The sequence below is a fragment of the Panthera onca genome, chromosome D1, assembly GCF_046562875.1.
Source record: "Panthera onca isolate mPanOnc1 chromosome D1, mPanOnc1 haplotype 2, whole genome shotgun sequence".
In the NCBI taxonomy this organism is placed as follows: domain Eukaryota; kingdom Metazoa; phylum Chordata; class Mammalia; order Carnivora; family Felidae; genus Panthera; species Panthera onca.
Genome location: NC_138348.1, coordinates 57,648,885 through 57,663,444, shown reverse-complemented (window position 1 = coordinate 57,663,444; position 14,560 = coordinate 57,648,885). Strand labels below are relative to the sequence as shown.

Genomic DNA, 14,560 nt, shown 5'->3' with positions numbered 1-14,560 from the left:
GTAAAACTAAAAAACTGACGATTCTCTTCGTTTTTGTACATACTTTGGTTCTATCCCAACTTTTTTTTTAAATTTTCTTTCTTTTTAATTTACATCCAAGTTAGTTAGCATATAGTGTAACAATGATTTCAGGAGTAGATTCCTTAATGCCCTTTACCCATTTAGCCCATTGCCTCTCCCACAACCCCTCCAGTAACCCTCTGTTTGTTCTCCATATTTAGGGGTTTCTTCTGTTTTGCCCCCCCTCCCTGTTTTTATATTATTTTTGCTTTCCTTCCTTACGTTCATCTGTTGTGTGTCTTAAAGTCCTCATATAAGTGAAGTCATATGATATTTGTCTTTCTCTGACTAATTTCGCTTAGCATAAAACCCTCTAGTTGCATCCACGTAGTTGCAAATGGCAAGATTTCATTCTTTTTGATTGCTGAGTAATACTCCACACATCTTCTTTATCCATTCATCTATCAATGGACATTTGGGCTCTTTCCATACTTTGGCTATTGTTGATAGTGCTGCTATAAACATTGGGGTGCATGTGTCCCTTCGAAACAGCACACCTGTATCCCTTGGATAAATGCCTAGTAGTGCAATTGCTGAGTTGTAGGGTAGTTCTATTTTCAATTTTTTGAGGAACTCCGTACTGTTTTCCAGAGTGGCTGCACCAGTTTGCATTCCTACCAGCAGTGCAAGAGATCCTCCTTGTCCGCATCGTCACCAATATCTGTTGTTGCCTGAGTTGTTAATGTTAGCCATTCTGACAGGTGTGAGGTGGTATCTCATCGTGGTTTTGATTTATATTTCCCTGATGCTGAGGGATGCTGAGCATTTTTTCATGTGTTGGTTGGCCATCTAGATGTCTTCTTCAGAGAAGTGTCTATTCATGTCTTTTGCTCATTTCTTGACTGGATTATTTGTTTTTTGGGTGTGGAGTTTGGTAAATTCTTTATAAATTTTTGATACTTGCCCTTTATCTGATATGTCATTTGCAAATATCTTCTCCCATTCTGTCGGTTGCCTTTTAATTTTGCTGATTGTTTCCTTCCTGTGCAGAAGCTTTTTATCTTGATGAGGTCTCAATAGTTCATTTTTGCTTTTGTTTCCCTTGCCTCCAGAGACATGTTAAGAAGTTGCTGCGGCCAATATCAAAGAGGTTTTTTTTAATATATTAAATATAATTTATTGTCAAATTGGTTTCCAAACAACACACAGTGCTCATCCCAACAGGTGCCCTCCTCAACGCCCATCACCCACTTTCCCCTCTCCCCCACCTCCCATCAACCCTGTTTGTTCTCAGTATTTAAGAGTCTCTTATGGTTTGCCTCTCTCCCTCTCTGTAACCTTGTTTCCCCCCTTCTCCTCCCCCATGGTCTTCTGTTAAGTTTCTCAGGATCCACATAGGAGTGAAAACATATAGTATCTGTCTTTCTCTGTATGACTTATTTCACTTATCATAATACTCTCCAGTTCCATCCATGTTGCTACAAATGGCCAGATTTCATTCTTTCTCATTGCCAAGTAGTATTCCATTGTATATATAAACCACATCTTCTTTATCCATTTGTCAGTTGATGGACATTTAGGCTCTTTCCACAATTTGACTATTGTTGAAAGTGCTGCTATAAACACTGGGGTACAAGTGTCCCTAATGCATCAGCACTCCTGTATTCCTTGGGTAAATTCCTAGCAGTGCTATTGCTGGGTCATAGGGTAGATCTATTTTTAATTTTTTGAGGAACCTCCACACTGTTTTCCAGAGCGGCTGTACCAGTTTGCATTCCCACCAACAGTGCAAGAGGGTTCCCGTTTCTCCACATCCTCTCCAGCATCTATAGTCTCCTGATTTGTTCATTTTAGCCACTCTGACCAGCATGAGGTGGTATCTGAGTGTGGTTTTGATTTTTATTCCCTGATGAGGAGTGATGTTGAGCATCTTTGCATGTGCCTGTTGGTCATCTGGATGTCTTCTTTAGAAAAGTGTCTATTCATGTTTTCTGCCCGTTTCTTCACTGGATTATTTGTTTTTCTGGTGTGGAGTTTGGTGAGTTCTTTATAGATTTTGGATACTAACCTTTTACCAGATATGTCATTTACAAATATCTTTTCCCATTCCATCAGTTGCCTTTTGGTTTTGTTGACTGTTTCCTTTGCAGTGCAGAAGCTTTTTATCTTGATGAGGTCTCAATAATTTTTGCTTTTAATTCCCTTGCCCTTGGAGATGTGTCAAGTAAGAAATTGCTGTGGCTGAGGTCAGAGAGGTTTTTTTCTTGCTTTCTCCTCTAGGGTTTTGATGATTTCCTGTCTCACATTCAGGTCCTTCATCCATTTTGAGTTTATTTTTATGCATGGCGTAAAAAAGTCATCTAGTTTCATTCTTCCACATGTCGCTGTCCAGTTTTCCCAGCACCACTTGCTGAAGAGACTGTCTTTATTCCATTGGATATTCTTTCCTGCTTTGTCAAAGATTAGTTGGCTATATGCTTGTAGGTCCATTTCTGGGTTCTCTATTCTGTTCCATTGATCTGAGTGTCTGTTTTTGTGCCATCTATCCCGACTTTAAAATATGGCTCTCTTCACCTAAATCCCTCTTTAAGTCCTAACTCTTCCTCACTTTTCATGAAACACACAGTAAACACCTCAAAACGATGAACCTCTGAGTTCTACTATTACCTATGATTCTCATCCATATTCTGTGCTGACAGCTCAGAGCCCAGAGCCTGCCTCAGATTCTGTATCTCTCCCTCTCCCTGCCCCTTCCCTTCTCACACTCTGTCTGTTTTCTCCCAGAATAAATAAACATCAAGAAAAATTAAAAAAAAAAAAAAGATAGATACAGTAGTATACACAACCTTGTACCACAGTTAAATAAAAATATATTGAAAAAAATCATATCATGAGGAGGTACAATTTTTGAAGTTTAAACAAACCTGGAATAATTGGAGAGCTTCTTCCTCAAATAAACTAGATTCTTTGACAATACATCATAACTAGTGTTAGTAAATGTCATCAACATTTTTTACCTTTTGGGAATATAATGGGTCTAGCCTAACCCTCACATTTTATAAGCGAGGAAACTGAGGCCAAGAGAAAGGAAATTATTTGCTCAGGGTCATAAAACAGGTTAGTAGTAAAAACAGAACTAGAATCAAGGTAAGTTACAAATATAACAGTCAATGTATAACATAAAACAAGTCAAATTTCTTAAGTCACCTTCCCCCTCATTTTATTTCTAAGTGATTAAATATATCATCTTGAATACAGTCTCATTATAAAAGTGTTGAAAATATAGAAAAGTAATAAGAAAGAGAGGAGATAAATCTCTTTGATGTAGCCCTCTGTCATCTTGGTAAAGATGGCTTTTTTTTCTTCAGATTTATCGAGATATTACTGACATATTACATGTAAGTTTAAGTTGTACAATGTGATGATTTGATAAATATGTATACTGCAAAATGATTATCACAATAAGGTTAGTTAAGATTTCTATCCCCCCACATGATTACCATTTACTCTTATGCGTGGTGAGAACATTTAAGATAGACTCTCTTAAGTTCCAAGTATACAATAGAGAATAAGCAATTAACAGTATATACATACCACACAGTATGTAATGTAGTACATTAGATCCCGAGAACTTAATCTTATAGCCAAGAGCTTATACCTTTCGACAAATATCTCCCAATTTCCCCCACCTTGCAGCCCTTGACAAATAATATTAATATCTATTACTATAAATTTGACTTTTTTAGATTCTGCATACAAGTAAGAACATGAAGTATTATTAGTCTTTCTCTTATTTCACCTAGCATAATATAAAGCCTTCAAGGTTCTCCATGTTGTTACAAAAGGCAGGATTTCCTTCTTTTTTATGGCTGAATAATATTCGTGTGTGTGTATCAGTTTCTTTATCTATTTATGTTGAATGTTTAGGTTGTTTCCATATCTTGCTTATTGTCAGTAATACTACAAACATGAGGTACACATACCTCTCTGAAAGTGTTTTTTTTCATTTCCTGTAGATATACATCCAGAAGTGGGATTACTGGCTCACATGGTAATTCTATTTTTAATGTTTTGAGGAATTCTATACTGTTTTCCATAGTGACTGTACCAATTTATATTCCCACCAACAGTGCACAAGTGTTCCCTTTTGTCTACAGCTTTGCCAATGCTTGTCTCTTGTCTTTTTGATAACAGCCATTCCAACAGTTGTGAGGTAGCATCTCATTGTGGTTTTGATTTGTATTTTCCTGATTAGTGATGCTGAACATATTTTCATGTACCTGTTGGCCATTTGCACGTCTTCTTTGGAAATATGTCTATTCTTTTGCCCATTTTTGTTTAAAAAAATTTTTTTAATGTTTGTTTTTGAGTAACAGAGAGAGAGAGAGAGAGAGCATGAGCAGGGGAAGGGCAGAGAGAGAGGGAGATACAGAATGTGAAGCAGGCTCTAGGCTTAGAGCTGTCAGCACATAGTCCCCAGTGCGGCTTGAACTCATGAGCCGTGAGTTTAACTTACCTAGCCAAAGTCGAACGTTTAACCAACTGATCCACCCAGGGGCTCCAGTCTTTTGTCCATTTTTCAACTGGATTTTTTTTTTTTTTTTTTTGCTATTGCGTTGTATGGATTCCTTACACATTTTGGATATTAACCACTTATCACATAGATGGTTTGCAAAAATTTTCTCCTATTCCATAGGTTCCCTTTTCATTTTGATGATAGTTTGATGTAGTCCCACTTGTTTCTTTATGCTTTTGTTGCTTGTACTTTTAGTGTTATACCCAAAAAATCATTGCCAAGACCAATGTCTAGGGGTTTTTTTTCTTTTTTAATTTTTTTTTTTAACGTTTATTTATTTTTGGGACAGAGAGAGACAGAGCATGAATGGGGGAGGGGCAGAGAGAGAGGGAGACACAGAATCGGAAGCAGGCTCCAGGCTCTGAGCCATCAGCCCAGAGCCTGATGCGGGGCTCGAACTCACAGACCGTGAGATCGTGACCTGAGCTGAAGTCGGACGCTTAACCGACTGAGCCACCCAGGCGCCCCTAGGGGTTTTTTTTCTTATATATTCTTTTGGTGGTTTTACAGGTTCAGGTCTCACATTTAAATCTTGAATTCATTTCAAGTTAATTTTTGTGAGTGATGTGAGACAGAGGTCCAATTTCATTTTGTATGTGGTTATCCAGTTTTACCAATACTATTTACTGAAAAGATTACCCTTTCTCCATGGAGTCTTCTTGGCTTCCTTGTCAAATATTAGTTAACTGTATATGCATGGCTTTATTCCTGAGGTCTTCATTCTGTCCCATTGGCCTAAGTGTCTATTTTTATGCCAGTGCCATACTGTTTTGATTACTATAGCTTTGTAATAAAATTTAAAATCAGGAATTGTGATGGCTTCTTCTCAGAATTGTTTTGGCTATTCAATACTTTTGTTGTCCCACTCCAATTTTAGGACTTTTTCTTTTTCCGTGGAAAATGTCATTGAAATTTTGACACGTATTGCATTGAATCTGTAGATGGCTTTGGGTAATATGGACATTTTAACAATATTAATTCTTCTGATCCATGAATATGGGGTACCTTTCCATTTATTTGTCTTCTTCAATTTCTTTCATCAATGTCTTACAATTTTCAGTGCACGGATATTTCACCACCTTGGTTAAATTTATTCCTAAGTGTTTTATTTATTTGCTATTATAGGTGGGACCATTTTATTCTTTTTCAGAGAGTTCACTGTTAGTATATTAAATCACATTTTAAAAATCAGCCAGAGGGGCACCTGGCTAGCTTAGTCATAGAAACGTGCAACTCTTGATTTCAGGGTTGTGAGTTCAAGCCACACATTGGGTGTAGAGATTATTTAAGTAAATAAAATTTTTAATAATCACCTAGAGGGGGGTCTGGGTGGCTCAGTCGATTAAGTGTCCAACTTTGGCTCATGTCATGATCTTATGGTTCATGAGTTCAAGTCCTATATCAGGCTCTGTGCTAACAGCTCATAGCCTGGAGCCTGCTTCAGATTCTGTCTCCGTCTTTCTCTGCTCCTCCCACACTCGTGCACTCTCTCTCAAATATAAACAGACATTTAAAATTAAAAAAAAAAAATCACCTAGAAAATGAATTCTGTTTCTACTTCCATTACTCTAATGAATGAAAAATGGATAGGGGTGTCTGGGTGGCTCAGTCGGTTAAGCATCCAACACATGGTTTCAGCTCAGGTTTCGTGAGTTAGTGGGTTCAAGCCCCACATCAGGCTCTGTGCTGACACTGCGGAGTCTGCTTGGGATTCTCGTTCTCCCTCTCTTTCTGCCTCTCCCCAACTCATGCTGCCTCTCAAATAAACTTAAAAAAATTTTTTAGAAAAGAAAAATGAGTAACTTTAAAAGAGAATAATGGACTGAAATTCTACTATACTTTGCTATTTGTTCTTGAAAACTAATTTACTAGAGTTATTTAACACATTATGGTGGCAGTAAAGTCTTCAATGCCAAAAACAAATCTGTATTTTGGAAATAAAATTAAGTGGCAAAGATTGTGTCAAGTATGCTTTACTGCTCTATATTAAAAAAAAAAAAGATAACAACAAAATATGCATTTGAAGGAAGTAACTGTCAATTCCAATTTTAACTTAAAAGCAATAATTTATAATCTTATGTGCCTGTCAGAAAACACTGACAATAATGTTATAAAATTGATTTTTCCATTCACTTATTTAACAAATCTTTCTATAGCTTATAAAAATCTGGCACCAATTGCATAATGGGGTTGCGGTATGAAAAAGACAGGCAATGTTCCTGTTCTCATGATGTGTATATCCTAGTGTGGCAAATTAAGAATAGGAAACAATAAAAGAACAAAGTAAATTCAACACGTTTCATAAGTAATGAAAAAGTGTCAGAGCACATCCATAATAGTCATTCCAGATCTTGTCTCAAATGGCACAACTTTCCCACTTTTGGAATGTTTCAATGAAATGCAGCTATTTAAGAACTAGACTTATCTGACCACTCTTCTTTTCTTTTTTTTTAGTGTAGTTGATTTATAATGTCACATCAGATTCAGGTATACACCTTAGTGATTTGACAGGTTTATATATTATGCTATGTTCATAAGTATAGCCACCATCTGTCCCATTACAACATCATTGACTGCTGACCTTATGCTATGCTTTTTATTCCCGTGACCTACTCATCCCATAACTGGAGACCTGTATCTCCCTCTCCCCTTCACCCATTTTGCCCAGTGTCCCCCTTTCCCTCTGGTAATCAACAGTTTATTCTTGGTATTTATAGTTCTGATTCTGCTTTTTATTTATTCATTTGTTGGCCTCCATTTGTGAGTGGTATCATATGGTATTTACCTTTCTCAGTCTGACTTAATTCACTTAGCATAACACCCTCAAGGTCCATCCATGTTGCCTGAAATGGCAGATCTCATCCTTTCTTATGGTTGTGTAATATTCCTTTGTATACCACATTTTCCTTACCCATTCATCTACTGATGGACTCTTAGGTTGCTTACATGTCTTGGCTACTGTAAATAATACTGCAATAAACATAAGGGGTGCATGTATCTTTTTGAACCAGTGTTTTTGTTTTCCCTAGGTAAATACTTAATAGTGGAATTCTTGGATCATATGTTATTTCTGTTTTTAATTTTTTGAGGAACCTCAATACTGCTTTCCACAGTAGCTATACCAATTTACATTCTCACCAACAGTGCCTGAGGGTTTCCTTTTCTCCACATCCTAACACTCCTTGTTTCTTGTCTTCTTGATTTTAGTGACTGCAACAGGTGTGAGGTGATACCCCATAGTGGTTTAGATTTGCATTTTCCTGATCATTGGTGATGTTCAGTATCTTTTCATGTGTCTATTGGCCATCTGTATGTCTTCATTAGAAAAATGTCTATTCAGGTCTTCTGCCCATTTTTTAATTGGACTGTTTTTTGGTCAAGTTATAGGAATTCTTTATATATTTTTGGATATTAAACCTTTATTAGATATATCATTTGCAAATATCTTCCATTCAGTAGGAGACAACCATCCTTTTGTTTTGTTGATGGTTTCCTTTGCTTTCCAAAAGCTTTTTTATTTTGATGTAGTTCTAATAGTTTATTTTTGCTTTTGTTTCCCTTGACGTAGGAGACTTACCTAAAAAATGTTCAGGGACACCTAGGTGGTTCAGTTGGTTAAGCATCTGACTCCTGATTTCAGATCAGGTCATGATCTCACAGTCATGAGATTGTGCCCTGCATTGGGCTCTGAGCTGAGCATGGAGCCTGCTTAGGATTCTCTTTCTCCCTCTGCCCCTCCCCACCTCAAAAATATGTTGTTATGACTGAGGTCAGAGAAATTACTGCCTGTGTTCTCTTCTAGGATTTTTTATGGTTTCGGGTCTCACATTTAGGTCTTTAACCCATTTTGAGATTATTTTTATGTATGGTGCCAGAAAATAGTCCAGTTTTCCCAGTACCATTTATGAAAAGACTCTTTCCCCTGTTATATATTCTTTCCCACTTTATCATAGATTGACTGTATATATGACATTTACATATATATATGAGGTTTATTTGTGGGGTCTCTATCTTGTTCCATTGATCTATGTGTCTATTTTTTTTTTTTTTTTTTTGAGAGAGAGAGAGAGAGCGAGCAAGTGGGGAGGGTTAGAGGGGGAGAGAGAATCCCAAGCAGGCTCCATGCCAGTGCAGAGCCCAACATAGGGCTCAATCTCACAACCGTAAGATCATGACCTGAGCCAGCATCAGGAGTCTAGCGCTTAACCAACTGAGCCACCCAGGCGCCACTCTATGTGTCAGTTTTTGTGCCAGTATCATACTGTTTTGACTACTACAGCTTTGTAGCACATCTTGAAATCTGTAATTGTGGTACCTTTCTCAGGATTTCTTTGGCTATTTGGTGTCTTCTGGAGACCCATACAAGTTTTAGTATTATTGTTCTAGTTTTGTGAAAAATGCTGCTGGTATTTTGATAGTGACTGCACTGAATCTGTAGATTGCTTTGGGTAATAAGGATATTTTGACAATATTAATTGTTCCAATCCATAAGCAGGGAGTATCTTTCCATTTGTTTGTGTCATCTTCAATTTCTCTCACTAGTGTTTTATATTTTTCAGAGTACAGGTCTTTCACTTCTTTGGTTAAGTTTATTAAGTATTTTATTCTTTTTGGTATTAACTGTAAATAGTATTTTTAAAGTCTCTTTTTGTCACTTCACTGTTAGTGAATAGAAATGCTACCGATTTCTGGGTATTTTGTATCTTGCCACTTTACTGAATTCATTTATTACTTCTAGTAGTTTTTAGTGGAATTTTTAGAGTTTTCTATATATATAGTATGTCATCTGTAAACAGTGACAATTTAACTTCTTTACGAATATGGATGCCTCTTATTTTTCTTGCATGATTACTATGGCTAGGACTTCTACTATGTTGAATAAAAATGGTTAGAGTGGAATCTTTGTCTTGTTCCTGATCTTAGAGAGAAAGCTTTCAGTTTTTCATTACTGAATATGATGTTAGCTGTGGGTTTTCCATATATGGTCTTTATTATGTTGAGGTATGTTCCCTCTAACCCCATTTTATTGAGTTTTTATCATGAATAGATGTTAGTCTTGTTAAATGCTTTCTCTGCATCTATTAAGATGGTCATGATTTTTATTCTTCATTTTGTTGATGTGGTATATGATGTTGACTGATTTGTGAATACTGAACCATCCCTGCATCCCAGGGATAAGTCCCACCTGATTGTGCTGAATGATCCTTTTAATTTATTGCTGTATGCTGTAAGCTTGTATTTTTTTAAGGACTTTTGCATCTATGTTCATCACGGCTGTTGGTCCACAGGCTTTTTTTTTTGTAGTGTCTTTGTCTGATTTTTGTATCAGGACAATGCTGGCCTTGTAGAATATATTTGGAAGCTTTCCTTCCTCTTCTATTTTTTTGGAATTCTTTGAGGAGAATGGGTATTAACTCTTCTTTGAATGTCTGGTGGAATTCACTTGCGAATCCAATTGGTCCTGGACTTTTATTTTCTGGTAGTTTTTAGATTACTGATTCAATTTCATTTCTTCTTTTTTTTTTTTTTAAGTTTATTTATTTATTGAGAGAAAACAAGAGTGTGCTCAAGCGGGAGAGAGGCAGAGAGAGAGGGAGAGAGAATCCCAAGCAGGCCCCCTGCTGTCAACACTGAGCATGAGGCAGGGGTTCAAACCCATGAACTGTGAGATCATGACCTGAGCCAAAATTAGAGTCAGACACTCAACCAACTGAGCCACCCAGGTGTCCCTCAATTTCATTTCTTGTAATTGGTCTATTCAGGTTTTCTATTTCTTCCTGGTCCAGTTTTGGAAGACTGTATGTTTCTAGAAATTTATCCATTTCTTCTAGGTTGTCCAGTTTGTTGGCATATGATTTTTCATAGTATTTTCTTATAGTCCTTTGTATTTCTGTGGTATCAGCTGTTACTTCTCTGATTGCTGATTTTACCTATTTGGGTCCTATTTTTTCTTGATGAGTCTGGTTAAGAGTCTGTCAATTTTTGTTATCTTTTCAAAGTACCAGCTCTTGGTTTGACTGATTTTTTTTCTATTCTTTTAGTCTCTAGGTCTTTTATTTCTGCTTTGATCTTTATTTTCTTTCTTCTACTCACCTTGGGCTTTGCTCTTTTTTCTAGTTCCTTCAGGTGAGGATTAGATTGTTTGAGCTTTTTTCTTGTTTCTCGAGATAGGCCTGTATTGCTATATACTTCTCTCTTAGAACTACTTTTGCTGGGGCATCTGGGTGGCTCAGTCAGTTAAGCATCTGACTTTGGCTCAGTCATGATGTCATGGTTTGTGGATTTGAGCTGTGCTGACGGCTCAGAGCCTGGAGCCTGCTTTGGATTCTGTATCTCCCTCTCTCTCTGCCCTTCCCCAAGTCGTATTCTGTCCCTCTCTCTCTCAAAAATAAACATTGGGCACTTGGGTGGCTTAGTCAGTTGGGCGTCCGACTTCAGCTCAGGTCATGATCTCACGGTCTGTGGGTTTTATGGCTTTTACTTCTTGTGGTTAACTTTAAAAAGCCCTGCCCCAACATCATATACGTTCTTAAGGTTTGTTTTTTTAAATTTGGTAGTTAAATCCATTTGGATTGTTATTTTTATGGTATATTAACTTGTGTTTTATACATGGATTTATTTCTTGATTCTTTCTGCCAATACCACACTATTGATAGTTTTAGAGTATGTTTTCATATCTGAGAGGGCAAGTCCCTTCGCACTTTTTCAAAATTATCTTGGTCATTATCAGGCATTTATTTTTCTGTGTGTATTTTAGAGTTTGTTGATAAAGTCTCATGAAAAACCCAAGTGAGATTTTAACAAGTTTGTCAGAACATACAGGAACATGATTCTGTGAAGTTTAATGTTTTCTCAATAAATATCTTATGCTATTTTTTTTTTTAAGTAAGGCTTATTCCCAGATTTTATAGTTTTGTTGCTTTCATGAATAGGATCATTTTTCCTGTGATATTTCCCAACTTAGAAAAGGCAGATTTTAAGATACTGACCTTGTAAACTAAGGCTTAACTAGTTTTTCAGTTGATTTTCCTTGATATTCTAGAAAGACAATAATATTTGTAAGTAATGACAATTCTCATTCTTTTCAAGTCTTTAAAACTCATTTTTCTTCCTAGTTTTATTGTTTAGCCAGAACCTCCAGTATAATGTTGGAAAAATTACCCCTATCTTGTCCCTGACTTTAAAGGAAAGTGTCTAATATTTCACCACTAAGTATATTTATATAATTTTTTGGTATATAAATTCAATAAAGTTAAGGAAGTTATTCACTTATGGATAAAGAAGATGTGGTATATATACACAATGGAGTATTATTTGGCAATCAAAAAGAATGAAATCTTGCCATGTGCAACTACATGGATGCAACTAGAGGGTATCATGCTAAGCGAAATTAGTCAGAGAAAGACAAATATCATATGACTTCACTCATATGAGGACTTTAAGATGCAAAACAGATGAACATAAGGGAAGGGAAGCAAAAATAATATAAAAACAGGGAAGGGGACAAAACATAAGAGACTCTTAAATATGGAGAACAAACAGAGGGTTACTGGAGGGGTTGTGGGAGGGGGTTGGGCTAAATGGGTAAGGGGCATTAAGGAATCTACTCCTGAAATCATTGTTGCACTATATGCTAACTAACTTGGATGTAAATTAAAAAAAATAAATTAAATTAAAAAACAAAAAAAGAAGTTATTCACTTATTCCCAGGTGCCAGAAGTTTGCAACCTAAGTGGGTACTGTATTTGATCAAGTCCTGTTTTGGGTATCAAGTTAAGCAAGAGATTAATTACACTGATAGATGTTCTTTTTTTTTTTTTTTTTTTTTTAATGTTTATTTATTTTGAAAGAGAAAGACAGAATGAGCGGGAGGGGCAAAGAGAGGGGCGGGGGGGGAGAGAGGGAGGGAGGGAGGGGGAGAGAGAGAGAGAGAGAGAGAGAGAGAGAGAGAGAGAGAATCCCAAGTAGGCTCCACACTGTCAGCACAGAGCCTGATGTGGGGCTCAATCTCACGAACTGACCATGACCTGAGCTGAAATCAAGAGTTGGACACTTAACTGACTGAGTCACCCAAGCACCCTTATACTGATAGATTTTCTAATCTATTTATTATTTTACTATACTACTGGATTCAATCTGCTGTTATTTAGGATTTTGCATCTATTTGATAATTGAAATTGAAACTGGCTCATAGTTTTCCTGCATTTTTGTGGCCTAGTTTTAGTATTAGACTGATGCTACATTCATGAATAAATTGGGCTGCTTAAAACAGTACCAGTCTAAGTAGTGTTTTTACATGGTGAAAAAAATTAATTGAACTTTCTCCTTCTGGGGAGAAATCAACATTTCACAAGATAGCAAATATTTAGAATTGTGTAATACAAGAATAGTCTTTTAACTAGTCTGCCTGCCTCCATTTGTGTCTCTGGCCCAATCCATTAGCTATAGTAGTATCTTGACTAACACCCTTCAATAACTTATTGCCTATAACTGTGACACTCAATTAGAAGTAGGTAGAGGTATATCAAAATACTCAACTTCCCAGAACTTCCCAGTCTGGATATGTTTGTGATTATTTCAAACTAAACATACTTTACATACCCCTTGCCAATTTTGACATCCTAAGATATACTTAATGTGGATATGGATGGGGGAAGTGTTTAAAAACAGGTATCTGAGCCTGGGTGGCTCAGTCGGTTGGGCGTCCGACTTCGGCTCAGGTCACGATCTCGCGGTCCATAAGTTCGAGCCCCACGTCGGGCTCTGGGCTGATGGCTCAGAGCCTGGAGCCTGCTTCCGATTCTGTGTCTTCCTCTCTCTCTGCCCCTCCCCCATTCATGCTCTGTCTCTCTCTGTCCCCAAAAATAAACGTTAAAAAAAAAAAAAATTAAAAACAGGTATCTACTATTACCCTGAACTAAAGGATAAGGTGTACTTCCTGATACAAAAGGTCCTCCCATAATTTTTCCCCTGTGATCTCTAGGCACCTCTTTCCCTGCTCACTATCCTCATACTCTGTACTCAAGCTACTGATAATTTCCAAAACACACTTCATTGTTACAGTTTTCACTGCTTTTACATTTCTCTCTCCTTGGAATGCTTTCTTTATAATCCAACTTCTATTCAGTCTTCAAAATCTAGTTCAGATGTCTTCTCTCTTATGAAACTTTCCTTATAGTCCCCTCAATCATCACCAGGGTTAATAATTTCCTCCTCTGTTACTTTTGTATCTTGTACAGAGATGCTGTAAATTTGTCTAAAACTGAGTGCTTGAGTCAAACACTTTATCAAGAGGCTCACTCATATCTTTTATTTATTCTCACAATTTCCCTATTGACTTAGGTGTTATTATACACATTTACAGACTGAGAAACAAAAGCCTGACAGATTAAGTTGTTTTGAAATTCAAACCCCAATCTGTTTGAGATGAAAGCTGCTTAAGTTTTTTGCTGTGTTATTTGTTTACATGTGCCATCTTCATTTTTCCTATCTTCCCCATTAGATTTAAAACATCATATGAACAAGAGGATAGGATGTGTTTAATTCTCTACTGTATCCATACCACCTAACATTATGCCTGGTACAAAGCAGGGATTTAACAAGTTATTTCCTGATTGGTTGATCTTATTAAAGAGTGAACTCTCATATTTTTCTTTTTTTTAAAGTTTGAGAGAGAAAAAGAGCATGTGCGCATACACGAGTGAGGGAGGGGCAGAGGCAGAGAGAGAGAGAGAGAGAGAGAGAGAGAGAGAGACTGAGAGAATCCCAAGTAGGCTCCACACTGTGAGCGTGGAGCCTGATGTGGGGCTCAATGTCATGAACTGTGAGATCATGACCTGAGCTGAAATAGAGTTGGACCCTCTAAACCACACACACCACTGACCCTGGCTTTCACCAAGCTAACCCTTATTTTGTTTTTCTTATGAAGCTTATATGCACAAAAGAGCAGCATTAGAACATTTCTTATTGGGGCAGCTGGGTGGC

General features: G+C 37.0%; 1 protein-coding gene across 3 annotated transcripts in view; it reads right to left on the bottom strand.

Moving 5' to 3' along the window:
* The window catches only part of PPME1 (protein phosphatase methylesterase 1), an 89,244-nt gene that overhangs the window by 34,718 nt on the left and 39,966 nt on the right, over nt 1–14,560 (bottom strand). The window lies entirely within an intron of this gene.